The 25,418-nt window shown below is 44.1% G+C and overlaps 1 pseudogene; it reads right to left on the reverse strand.

The window, feature by feature from the left end:
* Positions 1-20,813: 20,813 nt before the first annotated feature.
* Positions 20,814-21,898, reverse strand: LOC129037854 (large ribosomal subunit protein uL30-like 1; annotated as a pseudogene).
* Between the last annotated feature and the right edge of the window lie 3,520 nt (positions 21,899-25,418).

The raw sequence follows: 25,418 nt of genomic DNA on the forward strand, positions 1-25,418 counted from the left end.
AGCTGCGCACAGTGGTACCTGCCTGTAGTCGCAGCTACTCAGGAAGCTGAGGCAGAAGGATCCCTTGAGGTCAGGAGTTGGAGTCCAGCCTGGGCAACCCAGTGAGATCCCATCTATGAAAAGAAAGATGAATAAATTCTGGAGACCTAATGCATGGCTGTTGACTAGAGTTAATAATTCTGTACTGTATACTTGAAATTTGCTGGCTGGGCATCATGGCTCACACCTATAATACCAGCACTTTGGGAGGCCAAGGTGGGAGGACCCCTTGAACCCAAGAGCTGGAAGCTGCAGTGAGCTATGATTGTGCCACTGCACTCCAGCCTGGGCAACAGAGTGAGCCCTTGAAGAAAAAAAAAAAAAAAAAAGAAAAGAAAGGAAGGAAGGAAGGATGGAAGGGAGGGAGGGAAGGAGAGAGGAAGGGAGGGAGGGAAGAGAGAAAGAAAGAAAGATTTGCTGAGAGAGTAAATTTCAAGTGTTCTCACCACACACAAAAAAATGATAACTAGGTGAGGTGATAGAAATTAAAAACTCACTTGATTGTATGATCATTTCACAATGCACACATATATCAAATCATCACATTATATATGTTAAATTTATACAACTTTGTCAGTTCTACCTCAATAAAGCTGAAAAAATCAATAACCAATGAAAGAGTTTTAAGTGTTAAACTAAAATGCTGTAGAAGAGGATATAAAAATTTTTGTTACATTTTTCTCACACATTATTTAATTATTGCAACTAAAATGCTCCAATTATCACTCTTAACTAGTCTTATTTTTTGTGCATATGTGTGGGGTTTTTTTTGAGACAGGGTCTCACTCTGTCTCCCAGGCTGGAGTGCAAGTAGCACGATCATATTGCTCTGCAGCCTTCAATTCCTGAGCTCAAGCAACTCTCCTGCCTCGGCCTCCCAAATAGCTGGGATTATAGGTGCAAGTGACTGCATCTGGCCTTACTGTTTTGTTTAAATTACAGCATTTGTGTAACAGAAAAATAGATCATACAAAATAATATGCAATTTCAAATAAACACCCATTTTTTTCATGAAATTAAATAAAATTAATGTGTCAGGAAGAGAGTTAGGAGGACCTTGGGCAGGGATGAAAAGCCTGGAATGGTGAGGGGTGACTACATGGGAAAGGACCGGAAGTACAACTTGCCTGGAGTGTGGGGTACCCGTGCCTGAACCCCACCAGCAAAGCTGCAGAGGTCTGGGAGGGTGAGTCTGTGGGGGAAAATATAATAACCTTATGTGCCATATTCAGGATTTAAGGAGTGTGGACTTGACTTTGTAGGGCTTCAGAAAACCCACGAAGATTTTAAGAATTTCCACTTAAATAAATAACATCATCAACAGATTAGAGAATAGACTTTTCTTAGCCTGTTTGGGCTGCTATAAGAAAATACAGTTGAGCCTTGAACCATATGGGGGTGTTTGGAGTGCCAACCCCTGTGCAGTAGAAAATCCATGTATAACTTTTGACTCTCCAAAAGCTTAACTACTAATAGCCTACTGTTGACCAGAAGCCTTACGTATTAGTACGTTCTGGCATTGCTATAAAGAAATACCTATAAAGAAAAGAGGTTGGCCGGGTGCATTGGCTCACACCTGTAATCCCAGCATTTTGGGAGGGCAAGGTGGGCGGATCATGAGGTCAGGAGTTCGAGACCAGCCTGACCAACATGGTGAAACCCTGTCTCTACTAAAAATACAAAAATTAGCTGAGCGTGGTTGTGCATGCCTGTAATCCCATCTACTCAGGAGAATCGCTCGAACCCAGGAGGCAGAGGTTGCAGTGAGCCAAGATCGCGCCACTGTACTCCAGCCTGGGCGACAGAGCAAAGCATGGCAGCATCTGTTGGCTTCTAGGGGGACCTCAGGAAACTTACAGTCATGGTGGAAGGTGAAGAGGGAGCTAACATGTCACGTGGCCAAGGCAGGAGGAAGAGAGAGAGGGTGAAGGTGCCACATGCTTTCACACAATCAGATCTCATGAGAACCCTATCATGAGAACAGTACTGGGGGTATGGTGCTAAAGCATTAGAAACCATCCCCATGATGAAATCACCTCCCACCAGGCCCCACCTCCAACACTGGGGATTCCAATTGAACATGAGATTTGGGTGGGAACACAGATCCAAACCACGTCACCTTACCCATAACATAAAGTTGATTAACAAATAAATAGACCAGTATCTATATAGATGCATTCATGACATAGCTTTTTCTTAATTTTTTCAGTATTTTTTTTTTTGCCTATATTTGCCGTACAGGCTACAGCAGTTTGCAAGTTTTTTCAAATTATTGTAAATCTCTAAAAACTTTTTCAGTAAATTTATTGAAAAGAATCTACATATCGGTGGACCCAGGCAGTTCAAACCCATGTCATTCAAGAGTCAACTCTACTATAAGCTAAGTAGCTTATAAACAACATAAATTTAGTTCTGGAGACTGGGCTGTTCAAGATCAAGGCACCAATAGATTGGTGGCCAGGCACGGTGGCTCACGCCTGTAATCCCAGCATTTTGGGAGGCCGAGGCGCATGAATTACTTGAGGTCAGGAGTTCTAGACCAGCCTGGACAACATGGTGAAATCCCATCTCCACAAAAAAATACAAAAATTACACGGGCCTGGTAGCGGGCGCCTATAATCCCAGTTACTTGGGAAGCTGAGGTGGGAGAATCACTTGAACCTGGGAGGCGGAGGTTGCAGTGAGCCAAGACAGCACCATTGCACTTCAGCCTGGGTGACCAAGCAAGACTCTGTCTCAAGAAAAAAAAAAAAAGATTTGGTGTCTGTTGAGGACACACTGCTTGGTTGTCATAGACAGTGCCTTCTCATTGTGCCCTCACATGGTGGAAGGGGCAAGGCAGCTTCCTGAGGACTCTTCTAAAAAGGCACTGATGGCATTCATGAGGGCTCTGCCCTTCTGACCTAATCACCTCCCAAGGGCCCCATCTCCTAACACCATCACCTTGGGGGTTAGGATGTCAATGTGCGTATTTTGGCAGGACACATTGAGGCCCACACAAGAGGAGAGGTTGGTGGAAGGGAGAGAGTGCCTGGACTGGTGCAGTAGCTCAAGGGAAAGGTGAGGAGCTGAACAGAGAAGGGCAATGGAGTAAAGGGTAGGAAGTCAGATTTGAGAAATAAGTCTGAGAGGACTCAGTAAGCACGTGCTGGGAATTGTCTTCCAGTAAAATCTCTCTGTGACTCATTCAGTGTGGAGGCTGAGGGAGGGGATGAATCAGGATGACACTGAGGTTTCTGGTCGGAGAGACTGCACAGGTGGTGACGGCACTATTCCAAATGGAAGAGGGGGCAGGCGGAAGATCACCTGGTTCAGGGAGGAACATGATGTGCTTGGTTTGGGATGCATCACACTGGAAACGCCCATGGAACCTCAGGAGCAGATGACAGGCAGAGGTCACAACTGGAGATCTAAATGTTGGTCAAACCACATAAGTGCATTAAATCACCCAAGGACGAAAAGAGAAAGGACTTCCTTGCTCAAGAAATTTCCCAACATAGAAAGGAGACAGAGTAGCATCTTGAGATAGGACAGTACGGGGATGTAGATGATTTTAGGTTTAAGGAGAAATGGACATGTTTGTCAGCTCCAAGGAGGGAGCTACAGGAGAGGAAACAATAGAATATTCAGAAAAGAGGGCTCTCACAGTTAGCATAGGAGGGAGTGACAGTGGCAAATGAAACAGAAGGGATTCACGTGCCGTGCCCAGGTAGCAAAGAGCTTAGCCTCAGAGAGGAGGGGACCTGCTATTTTCTCAGACACATGGATTAACGAGTTACAGCATGGGAAAACCAGGTTTGAAAGTAGGGACACTGGCCGGGCGAGGTGGCTCACACCTGTAATCCCAGCACTTTGGGAGACTAAGGCAGGCGGATCACCTGAGGCCAGGAGTTCAAGACCAGCCTGGCCAACATGGTGATCCACCCTCCTCGGCCTCCCAAAGTATTGGGATTACAGGCGTGAGCCACCGTGCCCAGCTCCCGTTTGTTTTAAACAGTTAATAATAGTGATTCTTTATCAATCTCAGACCCTGGGCCAGATATCGTTCTACACACTCTGTGTATTAACTCTCTTATTTCTTTTTTTCTTCTTTTTTTTGGGGGGGGTGGAGACAAGGTCTCATTCTGTCACCCAGGCTGGAGTGCAGTGGCACGATCTCAGTTTACTGCAACCTCCACCTCCCAGACTCAAGCATCCTCTTACCTCAGCCTCCTGAGTAGCTGAGATTACAGGCGCACGCCACCACACCAGCCTAATTTTTTGTCTTTACTAAAAATACAAAAATTAGTTGGGCATGGTGGCATATGCCTGTAATCCCAGCTACCTGGGAGGCTGAGACAGGAGAACCGCTTGAACTCAGGAGGTGGAGGTTGCAGTGAGCTGAGATCACACCACTGTACTCCAGCCTGGGCAACAGAGCGAGGCTCAAAAAAAAAAAAAAAAAAGAAAAGAAAAGAAAAAGAAAGTAGGGACATTGAGTGGTTCTCCCAGTGGTCTCTATCTATGGCCTCTGTACATAGGGAGGTGATAAAACCTGTTAAGAGCGAGGCCAAGAGTAGAGTGAGGGCATTGGAGAGCTTTTGGAACAGCAGTCCCAGAATAAGTAAAAGGGAAGCCGACTGAAAAGTGGAGGTCGGGGAGTTATCAGCCCAGGGGAGAGAATAGCATTTCTTGAGTACCTGTTCTATGCAGGCAGTATTGTGGCTGATCTGCAAGACGATGGTGACAATGATGACAGTGACTGATGGTGGCCTTGCCTATTTGCCATTTCACTGCCTCTTCCTCCTTTGCCACTGCAAACAAGGATGGTTGCAGCTGTGACTTGCACTGTGTAGGAGGATAGAGCTGATTCTTTCCCACCTTCCAGCTGTCACATCACGTCTCTGTTTCTCCCTCCTCTGCCCAGCTGCCCTGCTCAGTTCCCATGAATCTAGGGGGATGTGTTATGAGGAGAAAAGACAGAAAGCACCCCACCACTTATCACAAGGAAGATGGGAACTCAGAACCTTTTTGTTTGTTCATTTGTTGTTGTTGAGACGGAGTTTCACTCTTGTCGCCCAGGCTGGAGTGTAATGGCACAATCTCGGCTCCCTGCAACCTCTGCTTCCCGGGTTCAAGTGATTCTCCTGTCTCAGCCTCCCAAGTAGCTGGGATTACAGGGGCCTGCCACCACACCTGGCCAGTTTTTGTATTTTTAGTAGAAACAGGCCACCATGCCGGCCAGGCTGGTCTCAAGCTCCTGACCTCAGGTGATCCACCCTCCTCGGCCTCCCAAAGTATTGGGATTACAGGTGTGAGCCACCGTGCCCAGCTCCCGTTTGTTTTAAACAGTTAATAACAGTGATTCTTTATCAATCTCAGACTCTGGGCCAGGTATCGTTCTACACACTCTGTGTATTAACTCTCTTATTTCTTTTTTTCTTCTTTTTTTTGGGGGGGGTGGGGGAGACAAGGTCTCATTCTGTCACCCAGGCTGGAGTGCAGTGGCACGATCTCAGTTTACTGCAACCTCCACCTCCCAGACTCAAGCATCCTCTCACCTCAGCCTCCTGAGTAGCTGGGATTACAGGCGCACGCCACCACACCAGCCTAATTTTGTGTACTGTTAGTACAGATGGGGTTTCACTATGTTGCCCAGGCTAGTCTTGAATTCTTAAGCTGAAGTCATCCAACCACCTCAGCCTCCCAAAGTGCAGGGATTACAGGCATGAGCCACAGTGCCTAGCCTAATCCACTTATTTTTTACACCAGCTCCATGAGATGAGGCAGCATAGCTCTCATGAAATAGATTCTGCTGTCATTGTGCCTATTTTACAGATGAAAAAACGAAGGCACAGACTTTTGCCTAAGGCTACACAGCACAGGCTATAAGTAGCAGAGTTGAAATCTAGACTGATTGGCTTCAGCCTCTGCTTTTGATCAACACACCATACTGCCCTCCTGTAAGAAAGCTGAATGTGGGGAAACCTTCAGCCGTGCTTTTAGAAAAGACTTTAGACATAATCTATTCCAGCCTCCTATATCAAGCAGAATTCCTTCTGCAGTTTGGACAACTCAGGGCTTGACAGGCAGCCTATTTCGCTGCTGCCCAGCCCTAACTGGAACAAAACCTGCCAAAAACCTGTTCCTCGTCCTCCCTCCTTTGGGAAGCCCAGACAAAATGTAGCTATCAAGGTGGTGAGCCTCACCACTCTCCTGGAATATGCAAGTCATTATCCACCCTTGCACAAGCAAAAGAAGGGCCAGTTCCTTCTCTTGCTTGGAGCTAAATGGGGATTTAAAAAAAAAAAAAAAAAATAGAGAAAGCAAGATGACCCCAGACTGAGGCACTTTACATGTGGCCTCATAGGGTACTAGGGAAGGGTGACTCTGTGGCTCTTAGGTGTGCTACACATCCCTGAAGCCACAGAGCATCTGCCTCCCTTAAACCACCCAGAAGGAGCACACGGCTAGGCTCGACCCTTGGGCATTCTAATGTCCAATCAGAAAATGTGTCATTAGGCTGGGCACAGTGGCTCATGCGTGTAATCCCAGGCCGAGGCGGGAGGATTGCTTGAGGCTAGGAGTTCGAGTCTAGCCTACGCAACATAGGGAGCCCCCTCTCTACAAAATATTTAAAAATTAGCCAGTTGTGATGGTGCATGCCTATAGTCCCAACTACTCGGGAGGCTGAGGAGGGAGGATGGCTTGAGCCTGGGAGTTCAAGGTTGCATTGAGCCATGATTGCATCGCTGGACTCCAGCCTGGACAACAGAATGAGATCCTGTCTCAAAAAAAAAAAAAAAAAAAAAGGAAATAAAGAAAAAGAGAAAGTGCCATTCAACATTTGTTTAGGCTCCTCAATTGACACAAAAATGGACTTGACACTCTAAAGCCTATCTCTCTAGGCAATAATTCATAATTTGCTTCTGAAAGTACAGGGCGAGTCTGGAAATGGCTTCCTCACCGCCTATTAATTAAGCGTAGATCTCTAATCTCTGGTTTTCCTCTGGGCCAGTAGGTTGACTCACCGTGCCCTTCCAAGCTCGGCCTTTTGTCAAGTACTTCTAGGCCCCTGTGGGAGCTCAGTGGGTCTGTCCCCATTTCGCTCTATCACCATATGGGCTGCACTCACCTGAGGAGCAAAAGGGCATGTGGCCATTCGGATGGGGGCAGAGTGTCTCAGGAGTGCGGCCCAGGCTGCAGGCTAAGCAGTCGGCCTCGCTGGCCTGGGGACAGCAGCCCAGGATGACTGTCCAGAAACAACAGCAACCCTTTCAAGAACCTGTGAATCGTGGTTGTAGCTGTCGGCACTTGCTTCTTCACACTCCCGGGTGTGTGTGTATGGGAAAGGGAACAGGCGAGCAGGGACAGGACTGAAAACTCAAGAAACTATAAATAAAAAAGAAAACTTGAGCCAAATCTTTTCACACTAAAGGAAATAAACATATGGAATAAGTTATTGGAACAAGCAGCTGAAGCAAAGGGCATAAATGAGTTCAACAGATATCTGCTTTGTTTTCTAGAAGAGGAAAGGACCAAAGAGAAACTGGATAAGAAAGAGGTAAACAGGAGTGTTCCTCCCTCTTAATTTATTTATTCACTAATTCGACAAAAATTTTGGCGAACACCTACTAGGTACCAGACACTGTGTTAGGTTCCAACGATTAAAAAAACAAATAAAACGTGGTCCCTGCTCTTAAATTGCTCACAGACTAGTGTTTTAATTGCCTTAAAGTTTTTGTAGTTTTAGGGTTCTATTAAAATTTTATCACAATAAGTATTTTAAGCATCTCAAGACATGTATGGCTTTGGAAATAAAACTGATTAATTACCATTTTTTTTGTGCTTTGATGCATCTTTTTCAAACCAAGGCCACTTCCACCCTAGGTTGGAAAAAATACAAAGAGCTAATAGTAGTGGGGGATTCTTTTGTTGGTCACATGCAGTGGGACTTGGGTTTTCTCAGTACGGTGGAAACAGCCCAGACATTGCAGCCAGGAAGTATCCAGGCGTGGTCATTTACAGGCTGTTACACCCTGGCCAGGGTATAATTTTTTAAAATTGGTTGTTGGGAGACAATTCTCCATGGGTCTCTTAAGTTTCTATATATCTTACAAGCAAGGTACTTCGTTCCAAGCTGCCCTTACAAGGATGTTTACAAAACAAATAGCTTTGGAAGGCAGAGATAGTGTCTCACTCTGGAGAAAAGGGGAATCAGGCTTAGTAAACATTTTAAAAGATTCAAGTTCCTTAAGTTTAGTATAATGTGACACACTGAATGCATAGGCATCTACTTAGGTCTATCCACACCACCCTTATGGGACTTGCAGAGGAAAGGGGAACTGGCACAAATACACTGGTGCTCATGCTGCTTGCTGTACCATTCATTATAAAGTCCTTTGTCTCTGACCCAGGAGTTTCATGTCTTCTGCCAGCATCCATTAAACCATGACAGGCTAACTTGTTAACTTACAAGTAGGGTAAAACCTTCAACCCTTCATAATTCTTTACGTTCACCCTTATATGAACATATAATGAGCACATGTAAAATATTTGTTTAACTAATTAATGAGGGAACAAATAAGATGGCAAAGGTGATTCTAATAGCATTTGAAAATGGGCCAGCGGGGCACAGTGGCTCACACTTGTAATCCCAGCACTTTGGGAGGCCAAGACAGGCGGGTCACGAGGTCAGGAGTTTGAGATCAGCCTGGCCAACACAGTGAAGCCCCATCTCTACTAAAAATACAAAAATTCGCCAGGCCTGGTGGCGGGAGCCTGTAATCCCAGCTACTCCGGAGGCTGAAGCAGGAGAATCACTTGAACCCGGGAGGCAGAGGTTGCAGTAAGCTGAGATCACACCATTGCACTCCAGCCTGGGCTATACAGCTAGACTCTGTCTCCAAAAAAAGAAAAAAAAGAAAAGAAAAGAAAATGGGCATTTACTGGCTGGGCATAGTGGCTCACACCTGTAATCCCAGCACTTTGGGAGGCCAAGGTGGGACAATCACTTTTGAGCCCAGGAGTTTGAGACCAGGCTAGACAACATAGGAAGGCCCCTCTCTATAAATTTTTTTTCCATTAGTTGTGCGTGGTGGCATGAGCATTGTAGCATGTGCCTGTGGTCCCAGTTACCTACAGAGGCTGAGGCAGGAGGATCACTTGAGCCTGGAGATTGAGGCTACAGTGAGCCGTGATCACGCCATTGCATTCCAGCCTGGGAGATAGAGCGAGACTCCGGGAAAAAAAAAAAAAAAAAGGAAGGAAGTGAGGGAGGGAGGGAGTGAGGGGAAAATCGGTATTTATTTATCCTATCAGAAAAAAAAAGTTGAAATGAGCTTGTTAGATATAAAACTGGGTAATGTCTTACTGGTCAATACAATTATGACCTTTGGGATTATCTTTTATACTAGAAAGAAATAATTTGCATCTCTATGGGAGAAATGTAATTGATAATTTAATAATCTACAAAGTTAAAACTTGGACTCTGTAGTTTCACAGAGTATAGGCCCTAATCATAAGAAATAATTAATCAAAGGTACTCTCCCTAGAGATTTAAATAATCCTTGGAAGTAGGATGGCCTGTTAGGTAGAGCTTCTGATGATACTAAAAAGATATGCTGGCAGTCATTCTTCTTTTGCTTATTTCCAAGTTTCAGATTATTATTTTCTTATCTCCTTGTACAAGTTACTTAAGTTCTCTGGAGCTCAGTTTTTTTCATCTGTAAAATAGAGATAATAATATCCTTTAAGGGCAGTTATATGGAGGAGAAATAGTACATGCAAAGTGTCTGGCAGAGAATAGGTGTTAAATTAAAAGTAGCTATTAGGAGCAAAAATCATACACAATTAGACTTCCCTAAATCTTTCTTCCCCAGCCTTACCTGTGCTCCAAGGCTAAAAAGAATGTCTGTGTGTGTGTGTGTGTGTGCGCGTGCACGTGCACGTGTATGTGATAACTCTGAAAAGCTGATTGGGGATAGTGGGGTGTTGAGGCGTGGCTCAATTCATTTATATAAAGATAGAGCCTAACTTGAAAAGGCAAGCCACGCCCACCCACGGCTTAGTGCACTCTTTAAAATAACTTAATTTAATTTAATTTTTGTGGAGAGAGAATCTTCCTGTGTTGCCCAGGCTTCAGTGTGTTGACTATTCACAGGTATAATATAGCTCACTGCAGCCTCAAACTCCTGAGCTTAAGTGATCCTCCCACCTCAGCCTCCCTAGTAGCTGGGACTACAGGCACACCATGTAACCTGGCCTTAGAGTACTATTTTAAAGGCTTCTAAAGTGCTTACCAAATACACTAGAGGATTGAAGCACGAAGGTAACAAGCATGATTGCCACCATTCTGTGGGGGTAACTTGTACTTTTTGCAATTCGAAGAGAGTTCCTGCGGAGGGAAAATAGCACCTTTTGCTGTCCCCAGAAGTTCCATCCCACAGCTTGATTAACAGGAGCTTGTCGAAACTGAACCAGAAAAGTAAACCTGAACTAGCCATTCTGAACACTAGAAAAGCAGCATTCTGCCTGTTGTTCCTTTAGTGCCCTGCCCTGCCACAAGAAGAGACAGTGGGTACAGGTGAGGTCTGAACACAATAGTCTATACCATCCCACTCCTCCACTGCACACTGGTTTACCTTTCCCACCTCCCCTGCCCAGTAGCCTGCCGAGATCTGGCTCTTCACCCATGTGATAGCACAACAAGACTTTATAACTCCGTCACCTCTCAGCAGAAAGTCCCCACCCACACGGAAGAGCGCACCCCTGTTAGTAACCTAGTATTTTTCCTTGCCTGATGAGGAATGTTTGTTTTTCCATTACAGTAACATGCATAGTTCCCATGGGTGCTAATGGGACTTCCCCACAGATGCATAAAAGAGAATAGCACCTTGAATTTAGACAGAACCTTCTGCTGAATTCAGACATGATCTCATTAATTGCCTTCACATCCCTATGAAGTGACAAGGGGCCAAGTATCATGGTGTCTGGTATCCACATGAAGATAATGAGAAACATGTCATCATGTGTGACACAAAGTCAGGTATTTAACGAAAGTAACTGAGTTGAAATCCCCCTGCCCTCCAAGAATTTAGAGCTGTGCTGTCCCACAGGATAGGCACTGGCCACATGTGGCTGTTGAGCATTTGAAATGTGGCTAGTCCAAATGAGATATGCTTTAAGTGTAAAATACACATCAGGGCTGGGCGCAGTGGATCACACCTGTAATCCCAGCACTTTGGGAGACCAAGGTGGCAGATCACCTGAGGTCAGGAGTTTGAGACCAGCCTGGCCCACATGACGAAACCTCGTCTCTACTAAAAATACAAAAATTAGCTGGGCATGGTGGTGTATGCCTGTAATCCCAGGAGGCTGAGGCAAGAGATTCGGTTGAACACAGGAGGGGGAGGTTGCAGTGAGCTGAGATTGTGGCCCTGCACTCTAGCCAGGGCAACAGACTGAGACTCTGTCTCAAAAAAAAAATTAAAAAAAAATACAAATCAGATTTGAAAGACTTAGTGCCACACAGTGACATATCTGATTAACAATTCTTATACTGATTACATGTTAAAATGTAATACTATTTTTGGCTTTTTAAATTTTTTTCTTTTTTAAAATCATCCCTTTGGTAATATTTTTGACATATTGGTTTAAATAAAATAGATTATTAAAATTAACTTTTTTTCTTTATACTTTTCTCTGTAGCTACCAAAAAATAGCTCATTTATAGCTTGCATTGTGGTTCTATTGGGCAGAGCTGACTATGAGGCCAGCAAACTCCTTTTTGACCTTTATACATAGTCCTTTCATTACACAGAAAATAAAATGTAACCAATGGCCCTGAGTCCTGGTCCCATCTCTACTAATAACCAACTAGCAAGCTGTGACCTTGGTTAAATTACTCTCCTCGTTTCTATGAGTTTTGATTTTCTTCTTGGTAAAATTAAAGTTTTGGACAATCAATTGCAAGGATCCCTTCAAGTTCTGATAACTGGTAACTGGAAAATTACTTTGCCTTCTCACTTCTAGACCCTGGCCAAATTCCAAACCAGTTCTCAAATAGTCACTTCTAGAAGAAGATGAAGAGGTCTATCAGGGGTCTGTATCTGTTTTGTTCTGAGGAAGCTCCAGGTGAAAAGACCACTGAACATTTTTAGGGGAATGTGAGACTAACTTTCAGGATGCAAAATACAACTAAGAAATGCGAGAAAGTCTGGTTATATGACATTCTATGATCATTCAATGATCAGGCTTCCCGATCAGTCAGGACAGATTGGGTTATGCTGCACAATGGACAATCCCAAAATCTCCATGGATGGTTCAGAAAATGAGTTATTCTTTGAGCATACCATAGGTCCATTTCTGGTCATCTGGTGGAGTCTTCTCACTGTAACCACTTAGGAACACAGGCCAACGGAAAAGTGACCATCATAAACTTGCCAGTGGCTATTCCAGAGGAAAAGTGAATCCCAGAGGGTATCACAGAGGTAATTATGCTGTCCAGCTCAGAAGCGACTCAGGTCACCTCCATTCTGTCTCATTGGCCAGAACTGACCACATGGCCCTCTCCAACTGCAAGGGAGCTGAGAAGTGCAATCCTACTGTGTGTTCAAGTAGTAGGAGAGCTGAAGTGTTTGATGCACAGGCCTAAAATCACCAGCTAGCCCAAGACTGATCTTAAGCTTGTCCAGTCTGACCCAGGAGGATGTGTGGCCCTGGGCCCATACAGACTGGAGTGGATCCCTTCAATCACAATCAGATTCTGAGCAGTACCAGGCCAGGCTCTAGGCCAGAATGAGTTGGGGGCTGGAATATAAGTAAATACCTAGGCTGGGTGCAGTGGCTCATGCCTGTAATACCAGCACTTTGGGAGGCCGAGGCGGGAGGATCACCTGAGGTCAGGAGTTTGAGACCAGCCTGGCCAATATGATGAAACCCTGTCTCTACAAAAATACAAAAATTAGCCAGGTGTGGTGGCACATGCCTGTAGTCTCAGTTACTTGGGAGGCTGAGGCAAAATGATCACTTGAACCTAGGAGGCAGAGGTTGCAGTGAGTTGAGATCATGCCATTGCACTCCAGCCTGGGTGACAGAGGAAGACTCTGTCTCCAGAAAAAAAAAAAAAAAAGGTAAATACCTGGTCACCTTATTTCAAATTTCTGTATCAAAAAAAAAAAAAAAGGATTTTCCACTAATCATAATTTTACTTACTTACTAGGCATTTGTGCTTTTAAAAGTATTTGAGGGCCAGGGGCAGCGGCTCATGCCTGTAATCCCAATACTTTGGGGGGCCGAGGCAGACAAATCACCTGAGGTCAGGAGTTGGAGACCAGCCTGGCCAACATGGTGAAACCCCGTCTCTACTAAAAAATACAAAAATTAGCCAGGTGTGGTGGCACACACCTATAAACCCAGCTACTTGGGAGGCTATGGCAGGAGAATCTCTTGAACCTGGGAGGCGGAGTTTGCAGTGAGCCAAGATTGCACCACTGTACTCCTGCCTGGGCGAGACAGCAAGACTCCATCTCAAAGTAAATAAGTAAATAAGTAAGTAAATAAATAAATAAATGTATTTGGGGAAGAGAGACTTGGCCTCCCATTTTTGCCAAGTTAGTCCCTGTTATATAAAACCATCCCCCCAAAACTGAGAACTGTGGTTTCACTAGTTCCCTTTCCAGGTAACAACAGCCTCCCTGATGTACACTCAAGCAACCTTAAACAAATATCACCACTGTCAAAAACAACCAGCCACCCCTTCCAGGGCCATGCTAATTAGCCGGCACATATGCAGGGGCATCGCTGAACTGAACTGCCTCTCTAATTGTCCACTCTGACGAAGGCTCCATTCCAACCAAATCACTCTACTCTGTATAAACGTACACGTGGGGCCTACCCCTCCATTTTCCCGATGGGCATAGATCTCTCTAATGACCAGGAATGGCACAGCACTTGATATCATAGACTGGACACTGGGCTTTTTCACTCAGCGAACTTATGCCATACAGACCCTTCTGTACACTTCAAGCATATGCACAAACAAATGCACCAAGATGACCCACCAATATGTGTTGAATGGCTCAACACAGTACGTATTAGATGGGCACCTCTGCAAAGCAGTCCATTTCAGCCAAGTGACAGCCGATGGTGAGTAGCCTTAATGTATTCTGAGTCCAATGCTGTTTGGGGCACCACTTCTTGCTTCCTGGGTTACACAGTGTGTGGGTTCAAACAGAATCCTAATGTGTCCCCAGAGCCGTGGGTCACTGCAGCAATCTATCTACAGCTGCTGCTCCCCAGTGACCAGTCCCGGTGTCCAGACTGTGCTTCCCAGAATCACTTCCTCAGCCCACTTGGGGGTGACCCACTTTGCTGGTGAAGTGGCAGCTGCAGAACAATCTTGTGGCTGTTCATATGGTGGATGGAAAATGCTGGGTCAAAGGCACTTCCAAAAACAAACATGACACTCTGCCCCCTAGAACAACTCAGGCTATCAGGATGCACAATTTTGTATTATCTCCATACCTCTGATTAATGAAAATAAGGCCAAAAAAAAAGTTTAACCAAAAATAGAATGGGAGCTAACATTTCTGAAGTCTTAACCCAGGCTAGGGAATTTGCTAAGTACTTTAAATGCATTAGCTCATTTGATCCTCTCAGCAACCCTGTAAGGGAATTACTATTATCTAATTTTACATGTGAAGAGATTGATATTTTGGCAAATGAAGTAATTTGTCTAAAGTCATGCAGCTAGGAAGTATGGAAATCAGAATTGAGATCCAGGATCCAAACACAATCCCCAACCCTGATGTAGCAGAGGTTTCTCCAGAGAAACAGAGCCAATAGAAAATAGATATAGATAAGATGTATTTTAAGAAATTTGCTCATGCTATTGTAGAGGCTGACAATCTGAAATTTGTAGGGCAGTTCACCAAGCTAGAAATTCAGGCAGAAGTTGATGCTACAGTCCTATAGCTTCTTTCTTTCTTTCCTTCTCTCCTTCTCTCCTTCCTTCCTTCCTTCCTTCCTTCCTTCCTTCGGTCTTGCTGTGTCTCCCAGGCTGGAGTACAATGGTGTGATCACAACTCACAGTAGCCTTGAATTCCTGGGCTCAAGCAATCTTCCTGCCTCGGCCTCCGGAGTAGCTGGGATTACAGGTGCATGCCACCATACCAGGGTGATTTTTTCATTTTTAATTTTTGTAGAGACAGGGTCTCGCTATGTTGCCCAGGCTCAGAAGTTCTTCTTTCCCGGGTTTCTGCTCCTAAGTTCTTCAAATGAGTGGGTGAGGCCAACCCAGAGTATGGAGGAAAATCTGCCTTACTTAAAGTCAACTGACGCAGATGTTAAATACATCTGTAAAATACCTTCACAACAACATCTAAACTGGTGTTTAATTACATAGCTAGGTACTATGGTCTCATCAAGTTGACACATAAAACTAACCATTACACCTGGTCACTGGATTAAGAAGCTGCATTTCTGGCTGGGCACGGTGGCTCACGCCTGTAATCCCAGCACTTTGGGAGGCAGAGGCGGGTGGATCATGAGGTCAAGAGATCGAGACCATCCTGGCCAATATGGTGAAACCCCATCTCCACTAAAAATACAAAAATTAGCTGGGCATGGTGGCACGCACCTGTAGTCCCAGCTACTCGGGAAGGTGAGGCAGGAGAATCGCTTGAACCCGAGAGGCAGAGGTTGCAGTGAGCCAAGATCGCACCACTGTACTCCAGCCTGGCAACAGAGCAAGACTGTGTCTCAAAAAAAAAAAAAAAAAAAGAAGAAGAAGCTGCATTCTTAACCCCTGTCCTATGCTGCCTAGCAATGGTACTGGTCTTCAAGCTTGTGAGATTTAGTCTCGTTCCTGCATCTGGAACAAATGCAAAGGACTGGTTGCTTCACACCCGTTGGATATTTTTATCAGTCTTCTGTCACTAGCAATGTATCTCTAAACTTTCTTTCTTTCTTTTTTTTCTTTTTTTTGAGATGGAGTTTTGCTCTTGTTGCCCAGGCTGGAGTGCAATGGCGCAATCTCGGCTCACCGCAACCTCTGTCTCCCAGGTTCGAGTAATTCTCCTGACTCAGCCTCCTGAGTAGGTGGGATTACAGGCATGTACCACCATGCCTGGCTAATTTTGTATTTTTAATACAGAGGGGGTTTCTCCATGTTGGCCAGGGGGGTCTCGAACTCCCAACTTCAGGTGATCCGCCCACCTCAGCCTCCCAAAGTGCTGGGATTAGAGGTGTGAGCCACCGCGCCGGGCCCATATCTCTAAACTTTCAAAATTCAATTCAGGTGTCATCTCCTTTGCCAGCCCCAGAAATAAGATGGGCTCAAAAAGAGAATCCAGAAATTCAATTAAGGAAGGATGTTCTTCCTTAAGCCATGGCAGTACTTTACTAATACTCCTAGTGAAGCATTGCAATTATCCGCCTTTCAAACAAGGATTGTGCTGCAACGGAAAGGACTCTAATGATTTTTCTCTTTCCATGATCCAGAAAAATGCTTAAGTAGCAGGTGATCAATAAATGTATGTTGGCCAGGTGCGGTGGCTCCTGCCTGTAATCCAAACACTTTGGGAGGTGGAGGTGGGAAGATCGCTTGAGCCCAGGAGTTCAAGACCAGTCTAGATAGCATAGGGAAATCCTGTCTCTACAAAATAAAAATAAATAAAAACATTAGCTTGAGAGTGTGAGGCAGGAGGATCGCTTGAACCCAGCAACTCCACGCTGCAGTGAGCTATGACCACATCACTGCACTCCAGCCTGGGCGACAGAGTGAGACTGTGTCTCAATAAATAAATAAATAATAAATAAATAAATAAATAAATAAATAAATGCTGAGTCGTGGAAAGGATGAGCAAAAGTTTTTGTTGTTGTTTTGAGACAGAGTCTTGCATTGTCACTCAGGCTGGAGCACAGAGGCACTATCATGGCTCACTGCAGCCTCAACCTCCAGGCTCAAGCAATCCTTCTTCCTTAGCCTCCTCAGTAGCTGGGACTACAGGTGCACACCACCACACGCGGCCAGTGTTTTTATTTTTTTGTAGAGACAGAGTCTTGCTTATGTTGCCTAGGCTAAAATGTTTACAGATAGCAAGATTTCTGGCACAAAGTAAATTACAGAATTTTCAGTTCGGGGATTTTTTTGTCTGTGGTTCCTCTCTCCAGTCCAGTTGGATTCCTCAGTTGGTTTCAGGAGGTCTCTATGAAACCTCAGACTTCTGTGCACAATTTTGTGAGCAAATGCATCTGTGAGTTGTTATTTAGAAAAGGTTCCGAGCTTTCAAATGTTATATTTCCTGGGATAGTCCCAGCTTGCTCCTATTGTAGGTCAATTAATTTTTTAAAAAATTGTTTTTAGTATCTCTTTTCACTCTCAAAAGGATTCTGGTTTGTACAAGATTAAAACCCATTGTATAAAACTATCCACATGTCTACCTTCACAGCCAGGTGGATTCAAGATGTTTGAACCGAGAAGAAATGCTTTCTTGGCCTATCCTGCATTCTCTTGTGCAGTGAGCAGCAGCCTCTGCTTTATACAAAGGTCAGTGTAAATTAGGTCAAAGTTTCAGTTGCATAGTAGGGGCCTCACCCTAAGGTGGGGTCACCCAAAGCTCCAGACCCCAGACTCTGGCTGCATCCTTGAGACATAAGAGTCATTGATCATAAGTTAAACCACATCAGCAAAAAAAACAACATTCCTGGGAACAACTGAAAATGCATGTCCTGCTGATCAACAGAAACCAACACAGTAGCACACTCTTTTAAGGGAGGCGACCTCAGGCTTTTCTTGTTAGAAACTAATTATCATGGTACTCACCTTTCTAGATGATGATAATACAATTTGCTGACTAGGAGAGCAAGGGTCAGTGTGGACCACAGTGTTTGCCTCTCCTGTAAGAGGAGAGCTATTGGCCGTTAAAACACACTTGGAAATTGTTCAGCAATCAATCCTTTGATAAAAATTGGTATATTGGAGAATTGCTATGATAAGACACCATGATCATGCTTTCTGAATCAAAGACTGGGACTTGGCTATGCACAGTGACTCACGTCTGTAATCCCAGCACTTTGGGACGCCAAGGAGGGAGGATCACTTGAAGCCAGGAGTTTGAGACCAGCCTGGCCAACATAGTGAAACCCTGTTTTTACCAAAAATACAAAAAAAATTAGCCAAGTGTGGTGGCACATGCCTGTAATCTCAGCTACTCAGGAGGCTGAGGCACAAGAATTGCTTAAACCCAGGAGGCGGAGGTTGCAGTGAGCTGAGTTGGCACCACTGCACTCCAGCCTGGGTGACAGAGCAAGACTGTCTCAAAACAAAACAAAACAAAACAAAACAAAACAAAAAAACTGGGACATGAGCTTTGTTCTGTTTTGTTTTAAAAGAGCCTCAAAAAAACATTCAAGGGAGGAGGTGGGGACTGTCTCAGATCATCAAGAAAATGGAATTCCCAAGGGTGACATATAGAAAAAATCAAGCATGTATTAGTTCTTTAACTCACTCATCCTATGGGAAAGGCCCCAAAAGGAAAACCTAACAAGCAAAAATTAAATTCAAATATAGTTTCTACCAGTAGAAACTGCAAACTGGCTAGAAAAGATGGGACACACAGATGGTAAAACAGATAGCCATCGTGAGGGGTACCATGATCATTAGTTCTAGAATCAAACTAGGGAAAGAGCAATAGATGCTGGAATATTCATGTACGAGATTATGGATTGGGAGGAATCTTTTAAAACGAGCACAGTTTGCGGCCGGGTGCGGTGGCTCATGCCTGTAATCCCAGCACTTTGGGAGGCCGAGGCCGGCGGATTGCCTGAGCCCAGGAGTTTGCGACCAGCCTGGGCAACACGGTGAAACCCTGTCTCTACTAAAATACAAAAAATTAGCTGGGCGTGGCGGCATGCGCCTGTAATCTCAGCTACTAGGGAGGCTAAGGCAGGAGAATCACTTGAACCTGGGAGGCGGAGGTTGCAGCGAGCCGAGATCGAGCCACTGCACTCCAGCCTGGGTGACAGATAAAGACTCCATCTTAAACAAAACAAAACAAAACAAAACAAAAAAACCCAGCACAGTTTGCACAAGCAAAGAGAAAAGGAAAAGGCACAGCAAACAGACACGCTGTGGCGGTTTGCAATACTTCCACCACACAGAAGCCCCCAATTAAAACAGCAACTAAATGTGCTATAATTTCACCCCGTCACTGAGGGGCGGATGAGGAGGGGAGACTTTTCCTCATTGTCAACACAAGTTGTAACAACCCCATCGCCCTCTGCCAGAGGTGGAGAAATTGGGCTCATCATCGTCTATCTATGTTTCCCAAGGCTCTGAGTAGTTCATCTGTCATGATCCCAAACTCCTCCAACAGGTCTTGGCGATGTGATTCATGTCATTTCTGATTCATCCAGGGATGATGTCTATCTTTTCCATTTCTCCCATGGTACTCAGTCCTATAACAATACACTTGGTAAGTTTTCTTCTTTGTGTTTCCAAAACCCCTGTTGCTTGCCACAGAGAGAGCCAATGGTGGAGACCATAGTATTGCCCAGGAAAAACGATTTAATTGGGTGTTGCAGCCAAGGAGATGGGTGATCTGTCTCAAATCCATTTCCTTGACCAACTAAAACTACTGAAACTAGAGATCTGTGTAGGAGGGAAGAAATGTTACAATGTGTAAGAAAACAAGAACTAGGGTGGGGCAAGGTAGCAATCATGATAAATGAGGGGTCTGGCATCTCATTGTGGTGATCTGGTGAGTTTCAGTTCTTTGATACTTTTTTCGAGGAGCCTGAGGATCCTTTCCTGAGAAAGGAACTCAGATAAAACAAATTAAGTTTCAAGCTTTATGACCAGAAGGGTCAATTTCTATGTTTATATATATATATATATATATATATATATATATATATATATATATATATATATAAATCTGTGGGACTATTGGGTGCCTACAAGAGTATAACACATTCTACCAGTGAAGGCTCAAGTGCAGAATAAAGCCTTCATTGATAGCTGTGATCTGTGATTTAAGGCAGGAGGCTACTTCAAGGACTATTCTTCAATGGTTCAGGCTTTTAGGTTACTTTCTGCATGCTAAAGACTTCATATCTTTTGGAACATGAAGGGACAGAGCCAGAAAATATCTCATGTTTCAGTGAGACATTGAAAGTTCATATTCACAGTGAAAGAATCTGGTCCATTTTACTGGTTCATTGATCTCATTTTTCTAGTGATTTTTAGATCAAGGCTTTTGACCTTTAAGATAATGATTTATTGGTAGATCCTAAAACCCTCAAACCTGGTGTGCATTTTTTTTTCCCACAGCAGAGACAACTGAACATTTATTTTTGTGCCTTTCTTCCTACATGCATTTCAAGTCTTTTCAAAACAAGGCCCCAGAAATCTCCGGATTCAATTATGTCCCTGGGCTTTGTCCATTGCTACAGGAGTGTTACGGAGCCTGTACAAATGCTTGAGTTACTCATTCAGCAACAATTAAACCCTAGGATAGAAAATGCCACAAAGCAGGACTCCTTCCTCCATGGCATGTGCTGATTTCAGACGAGGCGGCAGCCAGTGTAGAAAACACTGGAATTTTTCCTTGGAACTGGACTGCGATGAGAGGTGCTTGCCATGAACGTAACCTACTGTCTTTTCTTTGAACTTTCCTTTCCATTTTTGAAGATAAAACAGGAAATAATCTTCTCTGAAGATACTTGATAATAATTCCCAAAAAAACAAAAACACGTGCTTCCCCTGCACTGTGATTTCAGATATTCTGGCTCTAGTTCAGCTGGTGGATAAGCTGATTGATGCATTCACCCTGATAGCCAGGTAAGCCCATCTCCCTGAGGAAGCCCATTCTATTCTTGGCAGTGTGACAGGCCACCGAGAGGTGGAAAGGGTGCAAGAACCATGAGATCTCCTGGAAATACTTCCCGGGGAAGGCAGTTTCATGAATGAGCTCTTCCAAGCAAATGACACCAAACTTCCCCAGGTACTCCTTGATCACTGTGTTGTCTGTCAGAGGGATGGCCTTATTCTTGACTGTGGCTTGTCGACATACCAAAATGAGATCCCGGACAAACCACATTTGGAAATCCCCAGGTCACATAAGGTTCCACTACATGCAGCATTTTTAGGTTCTAGGGGGCGACTTTTACAAAGACACCACTAAAAATTTTCTTCAGATGAAGTCTTGCAATGGTTCTCTGCACAGGTAACTCACACCATTAATCCTTTCAATGAGTACAACAAAGGCCAAGGAGCCTGTAATTTCAGCACTTTGGGAGGCCGAGGTAGGAGGATCACCTGAGGTCAGGAGTTTGAGACCAGCCTGGCCAACATGGTGAAACCCCATCTCTACTAAAAATACATAAATTAGCCAGGCGTGGTGGTGCGTGCCTGTAATCCCAGCTACTGGGGAGGCTGAGGTAGGAGAATCGCTTGAACCCAGGAGGAGGTTGCAGTGAGCCGAGATCACGCCGCTGCACTCCAGCCTGGGCAACAGAGTGAGACTCTGTCTCAAAAAAAAAGAAGGAAGGGAGGGAGGGAGGAAGGAAGGAAGGAACGAAGAAAGGAACGAAGGAAGGGAGAGAGAAAGGCCAAGGAATGTTTATCTGGTAATTCCAAGGCATGAAGTTTTACTTCTAGTTGTCTGAGATGCACCTTGTCACGTTTCTGCCACCAGGAATCATGTAGAAAAAATTCCAGTCACTTAAACCTGAGCCCTTTTTCTTTCCTCTGCTCCTCCTTTGCCAAAAGTGCCTGATTTGCCTGAATGGCTTTGAGGGCTTGATAAGCCTTCCTCTTTTTCAGGAGATTTTCTGGAACCAAAGGAATTTTTCTTTGCTCTTGCTCCACCATCTTTCTAGTGTATTTGGTGGTTTTTCAAAGTAGTTACTGCTGTCATACCCCAAAGAGTGACATTTGTGGTCAAAAGTATTCTTTATAAGGAAAACATTGAGATCTGTTTTGTGGCTTAAAAAAAAGAAAGTCATGGCTGGGTGCGGTGGCTCACGCCTCTAATCCCAGCACCTTGGAAGGTCAAGGCGGATGGATCACCTGAAGTCAGGAGTTCGACACCAGCCTGACCAACATGGAGAAACCCTGTCTCTACTAAAAATTCAAAATTAGCCGGGCGTGGTGGTGCATGCCTGTAATCCCAGCTACTGGGAAGACTGAGGCAAGAGAATCGCTTGTACCCGGGAGGCGGAGGTTGCGGTGAGCCAAGATCGCACCATTGCACTCCAGCCTGGGCAACAAGAGCAAAACTCCGTCTCAAAAAAAAAAAAAAGAAAAAGAAAAGCAAGTCAGTTGCAAGGATGAAACAATAAGGCAACAAATTTCCATCAGAAGGTCAGGTGGTAACCTTTGAAAAGTACTGCAAATTACATGAGATTCTGGAAGCTCAGATCAAAACGTAGTTTGGGTTTTTACCAAAGCGGACATTCTGAACATTTTAGATCAGCCGATTTGACATCATTCATTGGCAAAATTTTAGAAGAGTCAACACAGGGAGAAGAAAAATCTTGTGGACAGAAGAAAAAGAAGATGAGATTGCAAGTCAGTAAGGGCCCACTAAGAACATCAAAGAGAAGACTACATTCATTTCCTTTTTACAAAACATTACCAGCCTAAAGAATCTTTTCAACATCAGTATCTTGACTTTTTAAAAGCTTTTTAAGAAAATCCATTTTATTCTTGTGGCATTGATGAAGAATTACAAGCTGGATGGTAATATAGTTCTAGGTGAGTCAAACTTCATTGAGTAACTTACCCAGGAATACTTACTTCCTGTAGGTAGATTGTCCCTGGAAGTATACGAGACCCCCTCAGCCTTCACCAGTTGGCTAAGGGTTGCTGCCAGCCTCAGTTTCTTCTTGATTCAACATTATTGACCAAGAGGAGGCTCAACATTCTTACTCAGAAAGAGGCTTCTTGGCTCAACTTTTATTTACGTTGTCTCTGCTACCCCATTCAGAGATGCTCTCATCTTATTTGCATATAATTTCTTATATGTTTTATAAGTTAATTGAGGTCAATAAGATGAATTTGACATAAAAATGCTTCCATTTCTCCACACCTTAGGACCTATGGTGTTGATAACTACGACCTTGAATGGGATAGAAGCATGCTACACTGACAACGTAAAACACTGATCCATATAAGTGTATGCTCATTTTAACAATATATTATTTTAATATATTCTATTTATCAGAGATGCCAGTAGCTTTTTCTTCATATAGCTGTCATTGTTGAGACGCCTGGCACACAGTAGATAGTCTGTGAACAGTTGTTGGAGGAGCAGACAAATGAAACATTGCTTGTGCTTCTAGAGTTCTTTGCTCAAGTTGATGTTTCCAAATATCTGAATTTGCAGGAGGGCTCTTGTCCTAATAGAGATCCAAGGAGAACTGTTAGGTAAGGATTTTTGAGGGGTTGTACTCCAATCATATTTAGCTTTAATAGGGATTGTGCACTGAAACCCTAGGAGATGCTTTGAAAATCTCTAAGAATACATATTATGAATTCAACAGCTCTCCACTCATTTTGCTGATATATTAAAAGGCAACATTTTTATTAATTTATGCAGTGCTGTCTTACCAGTTCTAGGCAATAAAGAAGTTTACAAGGTCAGTCAGGATCTGAACAAAGAATAAATAAAAAGATAGTATGAAACTGGAAATGCTGTCAGGAAATTGGTGGGTACAAAATGAATTGGGGGTGATGGCCCGGCATGGGACATTGAGGATCAAGTGACCTGGCATAATGTAGATGCCAAGACTACAAAAAATGACACAAGATCCTGACAGAAAATAATTGGTACTTATTTGCATATAATTTCTTATATGTTTTATAAGTTAATTGAGGTCAAAATGAACATAAATTCCCCTCGGCCTGTGTATTTTCATCTTATGCATCCCCAGTTCCCACCAGCCTCTGCTGAAGGAGGTCAGGCTAACCCATTCAGAAAAAGAAAAAAGAAAAAATCCCTGCTTAGCCCAATCTAAGGCAGTAGCTCTCTAAATTCATCCTGCAGCACTGCCAAGGGTCTCAATCCATCATCTCAGGCCTCACCTTCCTCTTCTCATCACCGTCTTAACATTAAAGTGCCAGACAGGCTGTTCACACTCAAGCAAATGATTTCCTTCACTCCTCATCACAGTCCTCGTTTTGCAGATGATGAATCTGAAATACAGAGAGGTTTAGTACCAAGGGCAAGTCACCCAGCTGCTAACAGGAATTCCAATCCAAACAACCAGCTTCAAAGCCAGTGCTTTTAATTAAACCTCATGCTCTCTTGAACCATTCCTTCATAAATCAGAAAACCTCTAGCCCACCAGAATTGCATGGCTATCAGATATCAAGATGCCCATCTCCCTCTGAGCACCCCACCGGACCATAAAGACTCCTTGGTATCATGGAGACACAAAAGGCCAACCCATTTACACTCACCGTTTTCCATGCCACCAACCCCAGGAGGCTACTTGGGCTTGGAAGCTTCAGTCTCAGGCCACCCTGGTTTCCATGAATCTGTTTCCATGAATCTTCCCACACAAGAAGCAGTGCTCTAGGCATCCCCAACTTTGGCTGACATATTTCTTCTACAACTTATGACCCCCTAAGTACAGACACCTAGAAAGTAAGCCTAATTCTGAGACTGAGATGGAGGGTGATCTTGACGAAGGCCTCACTTTCCTTTCTCGTTAACCATGAAGCAGAAACTATATTCATCAGTTTCCATGCTAGAGAAATTTTGAACAGAAAATGACGGAAAAATACTTTTACCGTCAGGAAAAAAAAAAGACAAGGTGGCTGGGCGCAGTGGCTCATGACTGTAATCCCAGCACTTTGGGAGGCTGAGGCGGGCAGATCACGAGGTCAAGAGATCGAGACCATCCTGGCCAACATGGTGAAACCCCATCTCTACCTAAAATACAAAAATTAGCTGAGCGTGGTGGTGGGTGCCTATAATCCCAGCTACTCGGGAAGCTGAGACAGGAGAATCGCTTGAACCTGGGAAGCGGAAGTTGCAGGGAGCCGAGATCACGCCACTGCACTCCAGCCTGAGTGATAGAGCAAGACTCAAAAACAAAACAAAACAAAAAGACAAGGTGAAGAACAATGTGTATAATAGATTTCTATTATGAAGAGGAAGATAAAAATCTGTAGCATGTACATTCATGTGACACAAAATGATGCTCAGTCAATGACAGACTGCGTATACCATGGTGGTCCCATAAGATTATAATGGAGCTGAAAAATTCCTATTGCCTAGTGACGTTGTCGCCATTGCAATGTCTTAGTGCAATGCATTACTCATGTGTTTGTGGTGATGTTGGTGTAAACAAACCTACTCGACTGCCAGTCATATGAAAGTAGAGCA

The sequence above is a fragment of the Pongo pygmaeus genome, chromosome 5 (genome assembly GCF_028885625.2).
Source record: "Pongo pygmaeus isolate AG05252 chromosome 5, NHGRI_mPonPyg2-v2.0_pri, whole genome shotgun sequence".
Classification (NCBI taxonomy): Eukaryota; Metazoa; Chordata; class Mammalia; order Primates; family Hominidae; genus Pongo; species Pongo pygmaeus.